Source organism: Phodopus roborovskii, unplaced genomic scaffold (genome assembly GCF_943737965.1).
Source record: "Phodopus roborovskii unplaced genomic scaffold, PHOROB, whole genome shotgun sequence".
NCBI classification, from domain to species: Eukaryota; Metazoa; Chordata; class Mammalia; order Rodentia; family Cricetidae; genus Phodopus; species Phodopus roborovskii.
The window spans coordinates 54,939,081-54,962,572 of NW_026126418.1; positions in this window are offsets into that span (position 1 = coordinate 54,939,081).

Below are 23,492 nucleotides of genomic sequence, written 5' to 3' on the forward strand. Positions count from 1 at the left end.
AATCTTTGCATACCTCCAGCTGGCATAAGAACTAGATATTGCTTTAAACCTGGGAAGGCTTTGCAGGAGACTGGGTGCAAGCTTGGTTTACGGGGAGAATAATTCTTTCAGGGAAAAATAGTCCACTGTTACTGAACTATTTTCCAAATGCCTTCTTTCCAACTAGCAGCTGTGTGAATTCATAGGCATTCACCTCTGCCCTCTGCACTGAGTGATGAGGCAGAGGCAAAAATAACCATGCTAGCTTGTAACACAGTTATGCTATAGAAATATAAACAAAGCTAATGACCCAGGAAAGAAACTCCGCAGTTGCTGTCACCTCTGCCCACTCTCCCCCTTCCTCAGCTCCCAGCTTTTTTTTTTTTTTTTTTTTTTAACTTGGTGTGGGGGAATGGAGGCTGTTTTAATTGAGTTATCTAAATTTGGCAGGCCACACATCCTACTGTTTCAGTATCCTAGGACTTAGGCCCACCTGTTGCCCTTGTCACCCTCAACCCCAATCAGCACAGTAGGAGGTAGACAACAAATGCTTTCAAATTCCTTTTCTGGATAAATTCCCAAAAGAATGGTAGAAAGATCTGGGAACTATTTGGGCATTGCCATGAATAGGAATGTGTATGCCTTAACCAGGGCCATTTGGAAGGAATAATGCAGTGCTTTGAGCCAGTTTTATCACCAGAGTGCATATTACATTGTGTTTCAGCTATGGTACATCGCATGTGCTAGGATTTGGTTATCTGGAGGTATTAGAATTTCAGTGTTGGAAGCAATTCGCCAGTGACCAATCAGGCAAAATTACAAGAAACAAGTGACAACAGATCTTTTTAAAAATAACTCAAGTGCCGAGTGTTTCTTGTTTGTTAAGCTTCCTAATTCATATCTAGTAATAGGAGTTCTCTTTTTAAGAAGCAAATAAAAGAGCAAAACCATAATGACAACAAAACACCCTGTCACCATCATCAACAACATTCCTTCTTAATCAATCAATCAATCAATCAATCAATCAATTAATCAATCAATCAATCAATGAACCAATCAGCAGTCAATCAAACAAACTCCCCAAACAAGAAAGAACTGGAAGCTAAACTAAATGCTATCCTGGGTTCTTCAACAATGAAGAGATGAGACAGCACCATGTCTCTGATAGAATTCTGGCCGCCAACTGAGTCTCCTACCTTCGGGAGTTAATGGCCTCTAATGGCAGTTTGATTTGGAGGTGATTATGCATCTGAACTACCTGATTAAAAGGTAGACTTCCAAATGTAGCTGATTACTTATTTACATATCGCTGGGGTTTAGGTGAAATCTTGAAGTTTAGTTGGATGCTTTTCTGAGAAATTCTGCTATGTGCAGACACGAGTTCTGTTTTTAACTTCATGATTAGATTGGACACAAGTTAATGTTTAAATTGATAGTCATTTTTCCACTGAGTTAAAAGAAACCAGTCCTGCATATATTCTTTCCATCAAGATAAAAAGCAATTTCTGGGTTGGGCAGAGGGCAGTTGGCAGGGGCTTTAGAGGGTGAGGGTTCTGGTATAATTACCCAGATCAAGCAAAATGAATCCTCAGTTTTTGTTTAGTGTCATCCTAGAGAGGGCAATGGCAGCATAAGGGCTGTTCTTTTCATTTCCTAGATTGCCCCGGTATTTTAGGGTCTAAGGCCAACACACCAGGGTGGGATAATCCTACAGAAAATTCAGACACTTAAAATTGCAAATAAATTGAATAACAATGTGCGAATAGAGTAATCTTACATTTACAAAGAAGGGTTGCTAGGTAACAAGTGAGGAGGCGTCATGGCTTCAGATCAGAGAAGGCTGGTTAGAAAATAAAATGACATCCTCTCTTCTAATTAGTCCTTCCCAATCTTATGCATCAAGACAATCTTGTGGTTTGGGGCTATAGCCTAGTTTGCAAAGGCTGATGCTTTAATCTCTTTCTAGAATGGAACCATTTTCTGTTCTGTGTTTGAGAAGGTTCAGCAGCTGCTGTTTCATGCTGGCAGGCAGCAATGGCAAAGCCAGTTAGTTATATACAAGACAAAGGTGTTTGGTGAAAATAGGCAACTCACTAGGCCCAGGTATCAAAGCAAATGTTTTCAATTCAATGAAAGACAAAGCGGGCCTGTTTGTCTGTGTAGACAAAGAAGCCAGGCTCTCCCTGCTGTAAGGGCTCCAATGGTAAATTCAGCCTATTGGATCTCTAAATTAATTTTAGTTTTCTCAGTGCACATAATTTTTAGAAGAAAGAAGGAAATAATCCAATGTTCAAATGTTATAAACACAAACACATTCAAAGCCCTATTGCTGAGGACAACACCTGCATAATTTCCCAAACATGGGAAAGTCTAGCTGGTGCATGCATAGAGCATTCAACCCTATGTGTCTTTGGTAAAAGAAGGTACTCTGCATGTTACCAAAGGAAAAACATAAACACCAACAAAGTCTTCAATCTACAACAATGTCCTGCCTGAAAGACATGCTATGATGATGATGGTGGCACGAAGCTTGTGGGAGTAACCAATCAATGCTCAGTTTGACTTAAGGTCCACTCCACAAGACAGATCCCATACCCAGTACTGCTTCAGTGACCAAGAATAAGAGACTAAATGGTCAGAGACCTAACATAAAACCAAATACTACTATTCTAAAAATAAAAGAAATGAAGAGAGAGAGAGAGAGAGAGAGAGAGAGAGAGAGAGAAAGGAAAGAAAGAAGACAGAAAAGAGGAAAAGAATGAGCAATAAATTTACTCCTAATGACTTTCTGCTATATACTTAAATGATAGCTTTCCTCAGTCAACATCAAGGAAGCCTCCTCCTACAACACATACAGAGAACCATGGCTAGACATTATGCAGAGAGTGAGAGGCCTTGGGACACTCAGCCTTAAACGGGATGTCTCCATCAAATCATTCTCAGATATCATGGTGTCCTACGGAAAATGAGGTTGAAAAAGTGTAAGCATCAGAGGAGAGGGAGGACACCAAGAAAACAAGGTCCTTCAAATCAACAGGATCAATACACACATGAACTCACAGAGACTGAGGCAGCATACATAGAGCCTGCACAGGTTTGCATGAGATGGGGTCCTAGAACTGAAAGAAGTGGACATATGCCTTCATTCCCTAACCCAAAAGCTCTTTCTAATTGATGACCACTTGCAAATGAAAATTTAACTTTCTTTAAGAAAGTCTTTCTGGGGAAATAAACTCACCTTAAGGGTAGACTGCATGCTCAGCTGTAGATGGCCAACAGCAAACAAAGGCCCTGGCATCTTTGGAGGTAAGTTGTCTCATAGTGTTATGTCAGATCTTTTTGTTGTTGTTGTTGTTGTTGTAATTTATCTTATTCTTAATTTTATTATATATATATATATATATATATATATTCTTTTTTTACACTATAGATCCTTTTGTATATATAAATGCTTCCAGTTTAGTGTTTGTATGGGATTCATGAGTCTACTAACAAGTAGGTCTCTGCAGGTTTAACTGTTTCACATACATCTTCTTGGGTTCTATTCCTTTGTTTTAGCCTGTTTTGATGTATTACTTTTTGTTTTATTGTATCTTATGTTGTTATTATCCCATAGAAGTCTATTTGTTTTCTAAGGAGAGACAAAAATAAGGTGGAGTGAGATGGGAGAGGAGAGGAAACCATAATCAGGATATATTATGTGAGAAAAAAAAAACTATTTTCAATAAAAGGAAAACAAAACAAAACAAGAACAAACACATTCAAAGAGTTTCCCAATCTGCTAAAGCATAGAATCTTGGAATCATGAAAGGAATTCTCCAGACCACAGAGTATTCTGTAAACTTAAGTAAGGACAGACATATGTAGTTTGAAGAAAGAAATCTTTCAAGTAACTTTTATATGTTTGGCCCTAACCTTTTTTTGTATCTCTGCCATCTATATTAATACAGAATACCCGATCTTGAAGAACAGAAAGGACTCCCACTTAAAAAAGAGGATCAATGGTCTATAATGATATGTACTATTATACTAGGAATTATTAGCTTTCTTTATAAAATTCATCACTAAAACAAAATATCACCACATGTGAAATTGCTTCATTAGAAGGCTGAAAACATTTGGAAATGTGTGAATCACTAGAGCCAGATATGGTGGTGCACATCTGGAAGCTAAGACAGGAGAATTACTAGTTCAAAGCCAGAACTGGGTATATAGGGAGACACTGTTCCGAAAATAAACAAACCAGAAAAGTGAATTAAGTAGCTTTAAATAAGAATATATTTTTATCTTGCCACTAGGTATAGTTATGTATGCCTGTAATTCTAGCATTAGGAAGACTGAGGCAAGAGGATCACTGTGAGTTTGAGGCCAGCCTGGTTGATACAGCAATTACCAGGTCAGACAGTACTAAATCCCATGGTATTCATTCAAAAAACCAGTTTCTCTCTCTCTCTCTCTCTCTCTCTCTCTCTCTCTCTCTCTCTCTCTCTCTCTTTCTCTCTCTCTCTCTCCCTCCTCTCTGTTTCCTTCTCTCCCCCTCTCTCTAATTAATTAATAAATATAATTCATATGATTTGTCTTCCAGTGAATTGAAGATTCATTATTTAAGGGGGGAAAAAAGCAAAGTAAGTCCTGAGACTTACTAATCTGTGAGCTCCATGTGTAGTGCTCTGTTGAGGGAAGGCACACAGTTGTATAAATAACATTGCTGTATGTGCCTGTTTACTGAAGCTATTTTGGTTCAAGTAATGATGATGATGCAATGAAGAAGAATCTTATGGGTACAGCTACATATTTTTAAATGATAGATGACTTATAAACATAAAAGCCACAGTTGAGAAAGAGAAATGTTGAAAAGAGAGGTCCATTGAGCCTTTTTCACAAAAAAACAAACAAACAAACAAACAAACAAAAAACCCCAAAAACCTGATGTTTAAGAAACAATGCAAATTACTTTTATTTTCCACAGTTTTGTGTTTTATTTTGGCATTCGCATGTAATGATAATAGACTGTCTATTCTGAGGATGGCATTCATGTGCTTATTATATGGCTCAGTGTTGTCAACTGGAGAACAACACCATGTTTCCTTTGCTTAGATCTGTCCTTGTCCGCACAAATGGAAATTGAGCAAGCAAGCTGTGTCTAATCCAGGTTCACCATTGTCCACTCATCTAGATTGAAGAACAAAAACAATTTTTGTTCTTGACTTTTCTTCAGTTGGGCTGAACATCAAGTTTAGGAGAGGATTTGTGCCAGATTAAGAAACAACATATTGAAACCTTGCCAGGATATTTCCAGAACACAAGGGATGGAGTGGAGTTTGAATTAATGATTATGTTATTACATGGATGATGCCAACAGCTGGATGAGGCTTTGTTCTGGAAAGACCAGGCAACTTTTTTTTTAAATATAGACATTGCATATATTTAGCTTCCTTACTAGGCTCAAAAAATGGATGTAAAAATGCTTCTAGATAAATGTATTTCTACAGACTCAATTTCATGGGAGTGATAGGTTTGTACACTTGCTTTGAACTGGCTGAATTTTATTTGTTGCTAAAAAACATGAGTTGCTCAGCTGCAGGATATTGAAGATGATAAAATAATCATGACAACGATAATTCTGTTTTGCTGATATCTATTTTTGGCAAATATACAGCTGCTACATACTAGTACAAATTATTCACTAACAGTAGTCCTTTAAAGTGTCTGTGATGAGGACAAAATTATTTTTCTATATTTCTAACCATCATTGAACTAGAATGTGATGAATAGGGAGAGAAGTTTACTGAGATGATGCTGTAACTGGTAAACTATGCTCCCAGAAGAAGGTTATCATGTGTCCTTCTAACGTGTCTCTTAAAGGCTCATTTATTTGTTTACTTAATGTTAAATATTTTATATTTTGAAAAATTAATTGTACAGAACAGTATCTGGCAGCTTGAAATTAACCATAACCATCAAGAACTTCTGTCAGATAGGTTTAGGACTGCATTTTGCTGTAATAAGCGCTTCTAAGTCTTAGTGTCTCCAAACAAGACTCTTGTGTTCTGCTCACAGTGGTATGTCTGCTTTGGGTTTTCTGTTTGGAGCCAGGCTGATGAAATCTCTCTTTGGAGATTTTTCTGATTACAATTATAGCAAGAAGGAAGTCTTTAAAAATTGCCTTCCAGTGTATGTTGCCCCAAAGCAATGGATATTATCTTTGCTTACATACCATTGATAAAATAAAATGCATGTCTTAGCCTATTTGCAAGGGGTCAGGAAGTGCCATTTCACCTTGGACTGAGTGAAAAACATTAAAATCAGTGAGCATGCTCAAAATGAAATATTAAATAATAGAAATGAAAACTCATGCACTACCTAGTATCCCATCACAGCGAGCAAGAAAGGCTGTAATGTATATACACAATGAAAACATAAAAATAAAAAAAAAGATAATTTTATGGATAAATGTAAAAGGAGGTTCTTATTACATACCTTTATTAAATTTATTCATTTATTGTACATCCTGACCCCAGTTTCTCCTCCCACTTCTCCTTCTATTCTCTCCTCCTACCTCCCTTGTATCTCTCTAATCTACTCCTATTTCTGTTCAGAAAGGAGTAGGACACCCATGAGTGTCAACAAAACATGGCATATCAAGTTGAGGGAGGAATAGGCTCTTCCTGCTGGTGAAGGCAACCCACGAGCCAGCCTAAGCATTAGGGGCAGACCCTGCTCCCACTGCCAGGAGTCCTACAAGTGGACCAAGCTGCATAACTGAACTGTCATACATATGTAGAGGGTCTACATCAGTCCTAAGCAGGCTCTCTAGCTGTCATTCCAGACTCTGTAAACTACCATGAGACCAGGTTAGCTGTTTCTGTGTATTTCCTTGTGTTGACCTTGACCTCCCACCCACATGCATACCTGGTTCATACAATACTTCCTCCTCTCTTCAACAGTATTCCCAGAGCTTGGACCAGTGCTTGGTTGTGGGTTTCTACCTCTGTTTCCATCAATTAATAGATGAAAACATTCTGATGACAATTGGGGTAGTACCAATCCGATTACAGGAGATGGACAATTCAGGCTATCCATTATTATTAGGAGTCTTAGCAGCTGGGGTCATCATTGAAGATTTGTGGAAGTTTCCCTTGCACCAGGTTTCTACCTGGTCCCAAAATGCCTCCTGTGTCAAGACACCCCTTTCAGTATTCTCCTCCTCCAACCACCCCGAACCTGATCACTCATATTCCCAACCCCACCCGCACCCAGTCTACCCAAGGAGATCTCTTCTATATCTCCTGCCCAGGAAAATCCATGCATTCTTTTGGGCCCTCCTTGTTATCTAGTCTCTCTGAGCCTGGGATCATAGTCTGGTTATCCTTTATAGCTAATATCCACTTATGAGTAAGTACATACTATGTTTGTCTTTCTCTGTCTGGGTTACCTTAATCAGGATGACTTTTTTTTCAAGATTCATATCTATCACCCTGCACAAAACTCAAATCCAAGTGGATTAAACACCTCAACATAAATCCAGTTACACCAAACCTGATAGAAGAGAAAGTGGGAAGTAGCTTTGAATGCACTGGCACAGGAGACAGCTTCCTGAATATAACACCAGTAGCACAGACACTGAAATCAATAATTAATAAATGAGACCTAATGAAACTGAAAGGCTTCTGTAAGGCAAAGGACATTGCAAATAGGATAAAATGGCAGCCTTTAGAGTGGGAAAAGATCTTCACCATCCCCACATCTGACAGAGAGCTGATGTAAAAAAATATATAAAGAACTCAAGAAAGTATACATAAAAACCCAAATAATGTGATTAAATATGGGGTATAAATATGAACAGAAAATTCTCAACAGAAGAATTTTAAATGGCTGATATACAGTTAAAGATATGTTCAATGTCCTTAGCCATCAAGGAAATGCAAGTCAGAATGACTCTGAGATTCTGTCTTACACCAACCAGTCAGAATGGTTAAGGTCAAAAATGACAATTTATGCTGGAGAGCATGTGGAGCAGGGGGAACACTTCTCTATTGCTGGTGGAAGTGCAAAACTTGTACAGCCACTTTGGAATTTAATATGGTAGTTTCTCAGAAAATTGGGAATCAATCTACCTTCAAGACCTAGCCATACCAATCTTGTGCGTATACCCAGAGGATACTCAATCATCTACAAGGGCACATGCTCAGTTTTATTCATAGCAGCTATATTTGTAATCGCAAGAACCTGGGAACATCCTAGATGCTCCTCAAACCAAAAAAAAAAAAAAAAAAAAAAATGGATAATGAAAATGTGCATTTTCACAATGGGGCATTACTCAGCTTTTAAAAACAATGACACTGGGAAATTTGAAGGCAAATGGATAAATCTTATTAAATCTTTAAACAGAAAAAGTATTTGCTTCCTCCCCTACATGCCTGACTGTCTGTCTGTCTTTCTTGGTTTTCTATTTTTCCTGCATAATTATGCATGGTCCTTTGCCTTTGGGAGAGAATAGGATAAGACTGTTAGTGCTCCTTGGGCTTCAACTGAAGATATTATTACTATATGCATTTTGGATTGTCTTGTTTGTGCTTGCCCTGGCACTGGAATAGTTCTTAGAGCATATCAGAGCAAGAAAATAAAATGAACATCCAAAGTATGCATTGTAGAGGTGTGTGTGTGTGTGTGTGTGTGTGTGTGTGTGTGTGTGTGTGTGACTCCATTCTTTATTAGAAAGGAGAGTTAGTTTTGTTGGGCTTGAGGATTCTCAGTTCAAATACCCTGTATATTAACAATGTTTAGAGTCCCATTTCCCTTACATTGATCAGAGTTGCACACACCTGTAATCCCAGCACTTGGGAGGTTGAGAAAGACAGATACAGAACTTGAAGCAAGTCTGGAATATAAATGTAGCAAGATTCTGTCCAGGAATATAGAAAAACAGATGGGCACACATTACTTTCCTGTGGAATATTCCACCATCTTGGTGAAAATAATTATTGAAAGAGATAATGGAATGTTCTCAATGTTTCCCCAGACTCTCACCCCTTCTCTCTCTTCCATGGACACAATGTAGTACTCTTGTAAGGAATCAGAGGGAAATGCTGGAGGGAAGATGATAGATCTGAGTTTTGGAAAGTTGTTGATTTCATGATGCAAACCCTGAATCTCTGGAAGACTGATGTGACAGGCATACTTTGAACAGAGGATCCAGCCATCAACTCACATTTGCAGCAACACATTCAACTTTTCCCACCTCATTGCTATTACAAAAGTCAGCACATCCTTGAAAATTCAAACAAGAGATGTGTTTTGGGGAATCAAAGGCTAGACAAACTTTCTGAAACAAATTCATCAATTCTGTGATATATGGGTATTTCCAATGAAATGTATATTTAATAAGACCTGAAAAATCTATAAAAAGGAAGTTATTCCTAAATTACCAGGTGAAAATGAACTCAATGTGAGAGGAACCCAGTATTGGAAGATCTTATAGGTAATTTAAGGAAGAATTAATTACTTATGCTTTAAATCAGAGAAGGCTATATTTTATGTTTATTTTCATTAAAGAATATCAATTTTGCAAAGGGTCCTATTCAAACTGGTTATTCTTTTTTAAAACTGTCAATGAAAAGAAAGGATGAGATGGTTGGAGAGGGATCTGGAAATGAAACAGTGACAGTCAAGTATTGGCCTTTGAAAATAAGTCTCGAATTGAATGGCACTTTGCTATAATCTTCACCAACAAAGTTAAATAATAAAATACAGGAAATGGTCATTTCCTGTAAGACCATCTTCCCCTTTTAATCTGAATACTTTCTTTCTTTGTATTTTCTCTTGCCTCTTGCTTTTAGCAGACCTTTTTTCTTTGTGGAAGTCAGACAAGTTTTATTGATGGTCCTCTTCATTCTGCAGAATGTGGGCAAGCTAAGTACCTGACTGCACATGCGAAAACCCCACCCACTTATACCAAAACATAGCTTTATAGTGCTCCGTAGGTTTATTCTTCTAGATGAGCCAAGAGAGTCAGTGGTTCCAAAAATCATTTTTGAGCAAATGTGTAACTATATATTTCCTAAAATAAGTAAGCTTTGATCCAGGGCTGGGCATTGTGCTTGTGTTGCCTTGCATTACTGTTGTGTTAACATTGTGTTGAGTTGTGTGTGAATGCTATTTGCCATAATTACTTTTAGTTTAGAAGATGCTTCAGCAGTGTATATACAGATTGGTTGATGATGGGACTAGAGCACATGATGTAATTGATGCCACGAACAGAATACAGGATAGAGTCACTTATCTTTTTGTACCCCTGATAGTCTGTCAGCTAGAGCACCTTTCTTTACTCCTGGTGGCCTGGCAGCCTGGTTTCCTGGGAGGCCAGTGAATACTGGGTACTGGGACTATCGTTTTCCTGACAGGCACAGATGCAATTGCTCTCTCCACATCAGTCGGTGATAATGCTGAGTATTAAAACAGATACTCCACAGAGGTTTGAGCCTGGAAGTTGTGGAAGGCATCTGCTTGAGGTAATTAGGATCTGGAAGGCAACTTTCTAAAGGCGTCCAACAAGAGACTAGCATCTACAAGAGGGGATAGCTCTCAGGATGACAGAGGAGTCGCTGAAAGGCAGGGTAGGCTCCTGGGGAAATTGTTGCTTGTGTATAAAAATAGACACTTGTAGCTTATGTTGAACTTCTTATAGCTGAGTTAGAAGCTGTCAGATGATTTTAACATCGACACTAGAGTCAGTGCATGGACAAGAACTCAGAAAGTTGGGGTGAAAGGCTAAGCTACATTCTGGGGAAACATTTTCCTGACTCATTCTTTCTCCCAGCTTCTGCTAAATTAGCATCTGAGATAAGTTATGTAGGTTTTTTTTTTTTTTTAAATTTGGTTTTAAAAATATGTGCCAACACCCTGAATTCTGAAAAAGAGCCTGAAGGGGTGCTGAATATTCTTTTGACTATACTATTATTCTTTTTTCTGACAATCCCTATAAGATTATCTTGAATGCAGGCAAAACAAAAGAAATACTATCTTTTTTTCTTGTGTGATATATAATTAAAAATGCTAGGGTGGGGTGTGGATGGCTCAATAATCATTTTTCACTGTCCTGCAATTGATGCTATATAGTCATTAGGATGGCATTATATAGAGGGCATTTATTTTTCTGTGAGAGCACCTTCCCTTGGGTGAGAGTAGGGCTCTCTGTCACAATGAAATATGGCAGGAGGTGGGTTCAAGCCTTTGCTACTCATGAAGACTTCCACAGAAAGTCTATTAATGTGGCAGTTTCCTGACCTGGAATACTCTAGTGGTTCAAATCCTGACCCCCTAGAGAGCAGCTGTCAATGGCAATAAATCCAGCTCCACTGCATAACATGAGTGTGTTTTCCGGAGAGCTTCCAGTTCTCTGCACCTCACCATGTCTCTGAGGTAGATGTTGGTGATAAATTAATTGAGCTACTTTCACTTAGGAGGAGTTGAAGCTATTCTGGCACATGTGTTAACTCTAACACCCTTTTAGGAAAACAAAAAACAAAACAAAAACAAATTGTATGTTACTAGGGGAAACTGCTTAATGAACTGTTACTAGGTTTTAAAAATCAGATTTCTTAGAAATGGGGGAAAAATCTATACATTGTCAATGAACATGCATGTCAGGGTGTGTAGTTAAGAATCTCCAAATGCTGTTCTGTTTCAACCTAGGAAAGCCCTTGACAATTAGTGCTACTATTGGTAACCTGCAAGCTGAGGCCACCTAAGTCCTTGCTTTGTGGGAGGCTTATTTTAGAGTTTTCTAAATGGTAGCTGATGCAGGTTTTAAACCTTGTACTGGCATAGTCTGTCTGGTTTTGTCTCTTCACTCACTTCTTGCTTTCAGTACAGCAACAGACCAGAAGTTGGTGTGAGTAGATTCCCTGTGAACTGGACAGAATTTAGGTCATTGTATTTCGACCACAACCATTGGTTGCTCCATTAATTTTTGCCTTCAGTACCCAGGTGCGACTATCCTTGGCAAAGGGACTAAATCTCATTTATCTTGTCTCCCTAACACCTAGTGCACAGCCTGACAGTTAAAATACACTCAGAAAGTAAATATTTGATGGAACAAATGGGAGTTAAATATCTGAACAGAATGTTTAGTAGGAGGAAAGAGGAAAAGGGAAAAGCTGGAAGTCATTCACCAACTCTTACACCATGAGAATGACCCACTAAAAACAGTCTATGTGAGCTAGCTGAGGCTGTGCACAAATGACCTGGGTCTTGCTCTGGGGAACTGGCCACTTAATGATGGGAAAAAGAATCACACAAACAGCAGCTCTGGGACCTTGAGGGAAGGAGATGCAAGGGGAACAATCAATAGGAATCTCTTGTGGCCTCTGCTGTGAAGGTCCTTCTGTTAGGATCCAGAGTAAGATTAGAGAGGGCAGCCATCTTGTCATTATCAGAAGCAAAGTGAAATTGGAGCTTAATGACATGAGTGTTCAAAGGGCACTGGGAGAGAGAACAATGTCATTAGAACAGGTAAGAAGGGGGCCCCTGAAAGAGGCACTTTTAAAAGCTGATGGTGTACTGAGACTAATAGATTTAATGGGCATGGTAAATAGGGTGAGACAAGGCCTATTGTGCAGTGCTCAGCCAGCAGTGTCTCTCAGAGAATGATGGATTAAGAAGAGAGGGGGAAAGGATGAAATTGGAGACCCAGAGAAACAAAGAGGATATGAGCCACAGTGGTAAGGAAGGAGTGCAAATGAAATTGCAGAGGGAGTTCTTTAGTCAAGCCTCTGAAGAAAGAAACTGACTAACCAGCACAAGAATAATTCATGATGACAATAGTCATTGATGAGACAGAATGGAGCATGTATATTCAATATAGCATAGCACAGATTCACAAGTCTGGAGAGAAACTTGTCTCTCTCTACGCAGGGCAGTATTTAAAGATTTTCCCTTCCATTTTGAGCTGTGTATTATCTGTCCATCTCTTCATCATCTTTCCATCTCTCTATATATGTATGGGGATACACATGTATAATCACATAGATAAAACTCGATTTTTACATTGATAGTTTAATTTAAAGATACTCAAGAAGAATTCAGGGGAGATTTTTATTCTGTCCTTCCACATTGTGTTTTATATTTCACAATATTAGGGATTTTGTTTCCAGATATAATCCCACTTCATTTCATCCCATCAACTATCCTGTTCCTATTGATAGACCAAAGCCCTTGCTGTCAGTCTTTCTTTGTAATTACTTTCATTCAGAGGCTCTAAAATGCTCTTGTCTTTTTCATGTCTCTACCCACTCAGGCAATAGTTCTTCATGCTGATGCTTAGCATGTTTGGAGACATACACTCAGCAGCTCATGTGAAGTCCATCGAAACCCACTACAGTAGGACTGATCTGCTTTCTTTGTCCCAAAGCTTAATGACCATCAGGTAGGCATCACATCATATAGTAACATGATGGCAAATTTCAGAAAAATAAGCAATTTGGGGATAGGTATGATCATACTGGAACACTTTCCCTAGAACTGTTACTGATCCTAAAGTTTTGTTTTAACTTTCTGGGATCCCTGTAATATTTAGAGGGAGAAGGATGGTGTGGCCTGTCAGCTAGTCAAGTTGAGTGGAATGAGCATGTGAAGAAGTACCTGAATCTTGAAGACTGTGGGAGCTGGAAGATTCCTCCAAGGCCTTCTACACTCTTGCATCACTCTTCTTTCCTGAGGGCTCTTCAGTATATGCTTGTGGTAGGAGTCACAGGAACAGTGCACTGGGCTTTATCTGTTAACTTGGGTTCCTTAAGCTTAGGCCAATACCTAGATTCCTTGGTTTGGATATCAGTGAAGATACAGGGCCAGAAAGATGTCTAAGCCTGTAGAAGAAGTGTAGCAAGTATGATGACCTGAATTTGATGCCTGGTATTCATGGAAGAAGGAAAGGACTGACTCCTGAAAACTGTCCTCTGACCTCCACATGTGAGTCATGACACATATGTGCACCTCCCCTCATGACAATAATAAATTATAGACCATTGAACTTCAAATGGCATAAACAGTGAGTAAAAGAATGAAGGAGTTCCCTGGCAAGTCTACAGAACTTCCTGTTAATATTACCTTCAGACGTTCCTTAAGAACTGTGCTCTGCATTCCTTTGGTCTTGTTGATTTCTCTTTTCCCCTTGGCTTCTCCCCACCCTTCTCCTTCCTTCTTTTGTTTTTGACAAGGTCTCTTTTAGTTCACCCTTGCTCCAAACTTCATATCAAAAAAGAATCACCTTAGAGTTCTGGTCCTTTCTTCTCCTATCACCTCCAAGGGATCCCAGGTGTTCAGCACTGTGCACAGCTTTGCTAATGTTGATTTTTTTTGTGATTATTGATATGCAGATTTATCATCTTACAGTTTATCACCTTTAATTAGATACTTTTTGTAGATGGAAATTTCTATCCTGCCTGGTCCTATAGCCATTTAGTTCCAAATAAACACACAGAGGCTTATATTAGTTATAAACTGTTTGGCTGATGGCTAGCTTTCTCTTAATTATTAACCCATTTCAATTAGTGTATGTATTTCCACATAGTTTTGGCTTACTGGTGATGCCAGGTCTTGTCCTTCCTCAGCAGCTACATGGCATCTTTCTCAAGATTCACTGCCTGTGCTCTTCTTCTCAGCCTTTTCCTAGTCTGGAAGTCCTTCCTGTACCTCCTTCCTGGTTACATCCTGCCTGTCCATTGACCAAAACAGCTTTATTTATGAACCAAAAAGTGAAATATATATATTCACAGCATATAGAAGCAATACCCCATCAACTTTTGGTTAAAATGTTACAAGGGAAGGTGAGAAATATGTTTTTCCTGAAATGTTTATTTTTGAGAGAAAATACTTCTTCCATAAGCCTCTCTCCTTAACCTCTCTGAAACTTCTTATGGAGTGGCTCACCACAGTTTTGCTTTTTAAAAATGGGAAAGAGAATACCATCATTCACTCAAATCAAACATGATTTGGGACCTAAGGCTAGGAAGAATTCTTCTCTCTGTGGAGATTTTAGGTTGGGACCTCCTGATAAACTCAAGTTTCTTAGCAAGGAAGATAGAAAGGAAGTGGTATGATTTACAGGGCTTGGCAATTACTTTAATCTGGAGACAAAATTGTTTTCTGGAAATGTGGTCTAATATCTTGCCAGCTCATATCTGCTAGTAGTTCCATACTACCTTTGAGTATAGATTGTGTCATGGTCAATATAAGCTAGTATTTTGACTACCTAGGTAATCAATTGTAAGTCAAGATTTATTTAGCTTTTTTGTAAATAGCCCTGGACCAAAGATAAACCTTGACCGGTTATCTTTAAAGAACTTGACTCTGGCTTTTCTCTCAAAACAGGGAAGGGAATTACATGGGAACTGTGATGTTCCTGTAAATGAAAATCTATCACTAATATCTTTATTCTTATTGACAGAACTGTAGCATCATGACTTAAAGAATGATATGCTAGTGAAAACTTAGCCACCATAAAAGCAATTACCTATCATGTATGGCTACTATTTATTTAATGATTGATTACCTGCTACAGTCTAAACATGTGTTATATCATTTGGCTTCCCCATCAGATTTATAAAAAATTTGTTAGAATACTCTTTGTTTATTGGTGAGAAATTGGGTCCTATCTAAGCTGAGTTGACTACTAACTAACTCCAAGAGAGAACAGGACATATGCCATGAACATTAAGAGACATGATGCTTATTAGACCACAAAGTCTTCACCACTTACTGTAGTCTTGGCCAAGCTGCCAAACTCATACTATAGTTTTTTTTTATCTATAATATGGGGGCGATAACTGTGCTTAACTCAATAACCATCAACTATTAATGATCACAGCTTAATGAATGAGTGAGGCTAGACTGGAATGCAGCCTGTACAGCTGCATCTGCTTCTTCCCTTCCACAGGCTGCCTCCAGGGCCTGCCAGTGCAAACAAGGGCCAAGTAGCCATAGGAATTTTGCTTCACTGAACACTGGAAAAGCACACTTATCCATGAAACATGTTTTGTTTTAAGGGTGACAAGAAGCAGTATGAAAACCTTCCATTCCCATGTGCTCCTTGTTTATTTCAGTGGCCTTTTATCTTGCTTCTAGGATAGTTATTTCAAGAAACTATATAATCCAAAGATATAGTTAGTTATTAAAATAAAAAGAATCCCCATATAAATGCTGAGCAAGGGCTAATCTTTATTAACTGAGGCTCATGGGGATTGAGCTATCGAAATTCCAGACATGGTATGTTAGCTCAAGAATTTATTACTCAGTTATTGCTAAATCTTCTTCCAAGAACTATAGAAGTAGTTATTTCCTTAGTTTTTAGAAAAAGAAAATAGATCATGTTTCAATGTAGGATTTGAATTTTGATGCTATTTCATTCTTATTTCTTTCTCAGAAGTATTCTGGCTTATGCTCATGGCAATCCTAAACTATTGCCCCTCATTAATATCATCTCTTCATGATGGACCATGTTCTCAGGTTCGCAGGTGCTACAGACCACAGTGCAAGAGAACTCTAAGGAATTGACTTCAAATAAGATCCCCACACTGTTTCTTTCCATTTTGGAGTTGGAGGAAATATCTCAGCCATATGGAGAATCAAATGCAGGTAAAGAGGAAGCAGTGTGGGATACTCCTCCAGCACTGAAACATCTGGGCTGAAAAAGATCAGACTCTCCTCCCTCCTGTGCCTGGTACCACCCAACTTTCATCTCTTGTATCCCTTTAACCCTTGCGACTTAACACCCCTAGATAGCATCTCCTTGACAATCCCATTTATCCCTTTTCAGACTTATTTCCCTGGTCATCTACACAATTTGCCTAGATCTCCAGTCCTGACATCTATAATATCTTATTGGAAAGCTGTTCCCTGCTCCCTAGGGTGTTGCTATGCTCTTTTTAACTTTTTTGTGCGTTGTCCCACATGACTCCACTTATGTTTGCAAATGACATTTCTGGGATCCATCTAAGGATCAGATCCTGGCCTCACATTTTTAACTTTCATTGGCATTTAATTCTTGGGGTTCAGCTCACTTTGTATGTGATGTTTGCCTTTCATCTCTAAGTACCTACGTGTTTTAGTTTGGATTTTATTGCCATTAAGAGACATCATGACCATGGCAACTTTTATAAAGAAAACATTTATTTAGGGTGGCTCCCCTACAGTTTCAGAGGTTCAGTCCATTATCATCATGGTGCAGAGCATGGTGGCATGCAGACAGACATGGTGCTAGAGCTGAGAGTGCTGCCTCTTGGAGGCAACAGGAAGTCAACTGACTGTCATACTGAGGGAAGATTGAGTAAATGATACCTCAAAGCCCATTCCACAGAGTGACACACTTCCTCCAACAAGGCCATAACCCCAAATAGTGACATTCCTTCTGGGTGTTATTTTCTTCAAACCACCACACTACCATAGGAATTTTGATTCCTTTTCTGTGTGTCAGATTTTTCTATTTTTCTCTTTCTTCCTCATTATAATCAGAGGAGATGATCAAGCTACCCTAAATAATGATGCACAAGAATCAAATGTAGAAAGAGATCCCATTAAGGAGGGGAAAGGGCCTTGTAATTCACTGTGATGTGCCACACTACCATTCTACTAACTTCATAATTGTTTATTGCTTCACCAGCTTACTTGTTGCCATTATTTGAGGCATATAATATTTAGCCTTTTGTGTCCCTTTCTGGTTCTCTCGGGTTGTCATGCCTTGGAGAAGATTTCTACTTAATTTCTCAACTAGGTTGAAATTTCAACTCAGTTCCTAGCATATTCTTCAGTAAACAGTTGTGCTGTTGAGCTGTGGGGACACAGAAGAAGGTGATGGGGCTTTGCATGAAAAGACAAACATCTCCAGGATACTCATTCACTTTCTCAGAAGGTTTGTGATCACTTGGGTAAGCTCATTTGTGAGCTAAATCATTCCTGCACTGAGCTAACTCACTCATTCATGGACTTAAGTGCACAGCAGCTTCTTGGGCTGACTCCATTATTAGGTCTGATTAACTTTGAGGAGAATCCCCTAATCAGATGTGTTAGTAGATGCCCATGGAAGCATCATCAGCTGGACTTCAAAGCAGTTGATACACTTCTGATTATATTGTCTGATTTTTTTTTTCCAAAATGATTTAGATTCACACTAATTCAAGTTTGAATTTACTGTTCAGGGTTTGAGGTTCCTGGTATAAAGTAATCCTGTGCTTACTATCATGACCATGTCTGCTTAAATTATATATATATATATATATATATATATATATATATATATAAACAACTGAGGAAAAAAGAGCATAACACATTTTAAGAAACTCACAAACACCTTGTAAAAAGTCAACTTGTAAAATCCCAGCTGTTGAAGTAGTATATTTAGCAACTCTATACCTGCAGTAAGTAAGGACACATGGGTGTATATGCGCACACATGTTTTAGATTAGTTTCTATAGAAAAAAGAATGGTCAAGGACAGCTAGCTCAAGGGATATCTATTAATTTTCCTTTCTGTGAACATCCCATGCTGATTGAATATTCTGGGAGAGCTGTTTCACTTTTCTTTTTAATCTTAGTCTCTCGTATTTAAAATATGAGGATATGACCATATGCTTCCCAAGACTTGCTCTAACTCTCCCTTTATGATTCATTGTCAATAATATAGAAGAGTCGTGAACAGCTTATTTTCAGAAGATGCTGGCTGAACCAAAAATAAAGTCTGATGACCAGTGGCTATGATTTGCCCCAAGAACAGAAGAAGAATATGTATCCATCTACTCAGTGCTATATACAGAATTGGTTGTTTCCACCTCAAATTCATGTGATGAAACTTATCCCCAATGTGATTCTATTAGAAAGTGGGGATATTGATAAAGAGGGTTAGGGTTCTCATTAGTGGAGTTAGTGCCTTTGTAAAAAAAGGAGCCCAGAGAATTCTGTTCCTTCTATCTTTTGAGGATACAGCCAGAAAACAGCTGCCCATGAACCAGGAAACAGGTTTGAAGCAGCCAAAGAACCTGCTGGTGTCTTGGTCTTGCAAATACCAGTTTCCAAACCTGTAGGACATTCATTTCTAATGTTACAAACTCCTTGGTCAGGGGTATCCTGTTACTGCCACTTGAACAGGTTGAGGCACACAATGTCAAAGATCTCTTTTTGCTATGATCCTACTTCATGCTCCACAATTGCACTTACCCTGTCCCCCCTTCTAGTTCATTAGTTGTTTATTCAGTTCATCCATTTGTAAATATGTTTAAGTATAACCTGCAGAGGAGACTTCCTACAGCCCAGTTTCCCAGCAAGCATAGTAGTGGATTTGGGCTAAGTGAAGTCTCAGGTGTCTGGCAGTTCTAGCAGTCTTTAACTCCATGAAGACTGTCCCCCCAGGAGCCTGTCAGGATGGATAGTGTATCCAATCCTTCACCCTCTGTGCAGCCAGTCTGCCTACAGGTGCACTGTTTTTCCTGCATACGCTCTCAGATGGCAGCAGAGGAAAGAATGAGGTAACTGCTGAGGACTGGCTGCCAAAACCTTATGTGGGAAAACAGTTTTCCAGAATTGATATTTCTAGGAATGATTGAAGAAAAAAAAAAAAAGATGCAGTTCAACTTGGCAAGGTCTACATCACAGGCAGGAGGCTCTTGAGCTCAGCTGCCAGCATGACCTAGAATAAACCATCTTTTCCTGACAGGACACCTGGCAGGAGTTTAGGGTATAGAATGGCCTGCGGCTCGATTAATGGCATGAAGAACACAGAGAGCCAAAGCATGGCTGAAAGGACATGGTGTCTCTAGTGGTTAGCAATAGCCAGGCTTGAAAGTTGTGGTACCTGCTCTAGGTGAGCAGTAGGTATGATCAGTTGTCAGCTCTTATCTCTGGCTTGCTTCACATTTCATTTTTGCCTCTAGGAGAAGAGTTTCCTGTCCTGATTTTGCTGGAGACTGGTCTCCTGTGGACTGAACCACCCAGCTGAGAAGTTTTACTATCTAGTTCATATTTTCTTTTGCATCATGCAACTCCTTGACTTCTGGTGTTAGTTGTAGTTCATATAGATGGAGAATTTGCATGTAACATCTTCTCCTTTACCATGTGGTTGACCTCTCTTTGATAAGAGACATCTCATTAGTGAAAATTTAGAACTGGACACCAGCAGATCTGGAGACTGTTCCCAGGATAACTCATCTGGCCCTTTTCTTCTCAGAGGAAATAAACATCTTGGGTTTGAATGGGCATCAGGACTGCAGGCAGCTTTTTGCCATCTTTGCCCCTTCAGTTTATATGAAGGCAGATGTACACAGTATAAACAGAAGACCTCCTGGGATGTGAGGATGGTTCAGATTGGTAAAATTAGGACTGTATCAAAGATATTTAAAGAGGCTACAGTCTCCATATCAACCATATCATGAAAACTAAGGACAAAATAGGTAATGTGATTTCTGCTTATCCCAAAGAGGAGCTTCACACACCACACTTCAAGCTCTATCTTCATTTTTACTGTTTAATCCTATATTATTTCTTTCTCTTTATTTATGGTGATTTGCCAATTGATTGATTGAGAGAGTTATAGAGATGTCTGTCAGTTTTGCTTGTCAAGATTGACTGAACTACTTCATTTGTTTATCTCTTGTTTTCAAAGGTTGCAAACCCACAAATATTACCATATACCTGTTCCTTCCCACCTTTTGTGGAAAAGGTAAATGAAGTATGTGTCCATCCACAGGACCCACATGGCTTGCTGCAATAGTATTTGGTCTTTTGCCACGCACGCACACACACACACACACACACACACACACACACACACACACACACATTCCTGGGCTATTGGCCACTCTTCCTGGTTATCCTGGCAAAAGCATACTTTCAATTTAAAAAAAAAAAAATTTACTATGTTGTAATCTTTATTCCCCAAGGCACACTGGCCCAACCTCTTTTTTTTTTTTTTTTTTTTTTTTCAACTGCCACATTTCAGTTGATTTCCTCCCCTTTGTTTTCAAGGTTCTTTGCTTCTAGTTGCTGGAGACAAACACAATTGTAATCATAAGAGTAGCACTGATTGAGCTGATAATTCATAGAACAATCTGGAACAGTCATCACACCTCACTCAGTCCTTCTCTATTCAAAATGTAAGTCCCAAGAAGTCATGGGTTTGCTGAAGTTTCCTGGTCCACATGTTTGTGGTGTTCACACTGGGACTTTGCCCTGTGTATCTCTTTTAAGTTCTTTCATCATTATTGTTCCTTTTCTTGGATGGTCCCCTTCTCCCTCTTATTGGCCAACAGTGTATACCCTCTGTTCGAACCTAACTGACTTTACATAACTGAATTATCCTAAAGATGCATGAATCTTTGTCAGAATAAGAATGATATTGAAATAACCCAAGCATTTTTCCCTTAGCTCTGCTTCAATGGATTTATTATTTTATTTTTCTTATTTTACATATCGATCCCAGTTCCCTCTCCTTGCCCCCCTTCCTCCCTCCCTCCCATGCCCCCCAACCACCCTCCCATCCTATCCCCCCACACTCCACAGGGAGGGTGGTGCCTTCCAGGAGGGGTCATCTAAATCTGTCAAGTCATTTGGAGTAGGGACTAGGCCCACCCTCCTGCCTCTAGGTTAAGGGAGTATCCCTCCATGGGGAATGTGCTCCCAAAGTCCTTTTGTGCACCAGGGATACGTCCTGGTTCCACTGTCCAAAGTCCCTTACACTGCCCAAGCCTTCTAACTGACACCCATGTTCAGGAGGTCTGAGTCGGTCTAATGCTGGTTTCCTAGCTATCAGTCTGGGGGCCCATTAGCTCCTCCTTGTTCAGGTCAGCTGTCTCTGGGTTTCTATAGCCTGGTCTTGTCCTCCCTCTCTGTACCTGGATTCCAGTTTGGCTCAGTGTTTAGTTTAGTCTGCTTCTGTTTCTATCAGCTACTAGATGAAGGCTCTATGATGGTGGATAAGTTAGTCATCAATCTCATTATCAGGGAAGGGCATTTATGGTAGCTTTTCCAATGTTGCTCAAATTGTTAGTTGGAGTCAGTCTTGTAGGTCTCTGGACATTTCTCTAGAGTCAATTTTCTCTTCAAACCTATAATGGCTCCCTCTTTTATGGTATCTCTCTCTTTTCTCTCATCTTATTCCTCCCCTGACTCAATCTTCCTAGTCCCACGTGCTTTCCTCTCCTCCCCTTCTCTTTCTCCTAGCTCCCACTCCACTCACTCCCCTCAACCCAGTATGCTCAGGAGATCTTGTTCCTTTTGCCTTCTGTGAGGGACCTTGTATGAATCTCTTGGATTCCTCCTTGTATCCTAGTTTCTCTGGTGGTGTGAATTATAGGCTGGTGATGCTTTGCTCTGTGTCTAAAATCCATATATGAGTGAGTACATTCCATGTCATGTACACTAGTCCTGAGACACCCTCAATATGTCTTCCTCCAACAACCAGCTCTGTAGAAAGAACTCTTTGTATCTCTTCTGCATTGGCCAGCCTTAAGAAATCCTTTGCCCCTTCTTAACCAGAGACCACCCATCTGCTAAGTTCCTAACCTGTTCCTTGAACATGGAGAATATATAGGTGGCTTATATTGCTATACATAGGAGAATGTGCTGAGTGTGCATTCTTTGGTAAAGTATGACATTGCCTTTGGGTTGGAAACATTCTCTCTCTCTCTCTCTCTCTCTCTCTCTCTCTCTCTCTCTCTCTCTCCAGATATAAAGTCTTTAGTTTCTTCTCTTTCCTGGTTTTTGTTTGTTCAGGTTAGATATTACAGTGTGAACTGTAGCTGCTCTAAACTAGAGCATCAGTACCTTACATTAACCCCAGTACAACAAATACACCACAATGCTCTGTGTTACCCAAAAGGGACTTGTTTTGGTGATTCTGCTTTTAGATCCCCCATTGTATACAAAGACTCTGTTCTGGGCTAGAGAGTAGGGTTTCCTTTCATACAACATCTTTGCTAGTCCAGAGCCATTTGGGTTCACTGAAACTCCTAAAATTTGCTGTCAAATAATCACAAGTCTAAAACTCAGCGTGGTTACACTAAACCCATTCACACTAACCTCAGAAATCTTAACATATTTCTGCTCCCAAATATACTATAAGCCTGTAGATGTCTTACAGTGCTATACATAGGTGAATTCTTTGCTAAAGTATGAACTATTGTCTTTAGGTTGGGAACTAACTCCCCCCCCCCACCCCACCCCCCGTGTAAGTATGAATGTAAGCCATCCTTTTGTAAGCTAAACTGCATGAGGACAAGAAGATATTATTTTTTTTAGGTTATTACATTGAGGGCATGATTTCAATACTATTTGCTAACTTCAACTCTTCCCTCTACATTATATATTTTCTCCAAATATTTCCCAAGTATCTCTATAAATAACAGTTTTACTTTTATTTAAAAAAAAACTATCAAGTAATACTACTATTAAGTTCACTATGGAGTCAAGTATTTGTGAATATTATTTATTATTGCCAATAGAAGTCAACTTAAGAGATACACCAAAAGTTTC